Consider the following 477-nt stretch of genomic DNA (forward strand, 5'->3'; position numbering starts at 1 on the left):
CCAGCGTGGTGAATGCCAGTAATCCCAGCACTTGGGAGGCTGAGGCAGGGTCAACATGAGTTTGAGGCCAGGCTAGGAAGTACAGTGCCAGCCTGTACTACATTGCGATACCCTGTCTCAAAAAAAAAAAAAAAAATTTGGGTTTTAAACTTTTTGGTTTTACAGTTGTTTGGACCACTCAGAATAATGCAGCATTTGATATCATTTAGACTTACTTTTTGCTTTGTTTTGTTTTGTTTTATTTTGTTTTGTTATGTTACTGAGGATTAAACCCAGAGCCTTTACACTGAGCTACATCCTCAGGCCTTTTTTAATTTTTTTTTTTTTTAATTTCTTTGTTTTCTGGTACTGTAGATCAAACTCAGAACCTTTACTCAGAGGTTCACCCCCAGCACTTTTCATTTTTCATTTTCGTTTTGAGACAGGGTCTTGCTAAGTTGCCCAGGCTGGGTTCAAATTTGTGATCCTCCTGTCTCA

This window comes from Chinchilla lanigera, unplaced genomic scaffold, assembly GCF_000276665.1.
Source record: "Chinchilla lanigera isolate Chin_1 unplaced genomic scaffold, ChiLan1.0 scaffold00014, whole genome shotgun sequence".
NCBI lineage: Eukaryota > Metazoa > Chordata > Mammalia > Rodentia > Chinchillidae > Chinchilla > Chinchilla lanigera.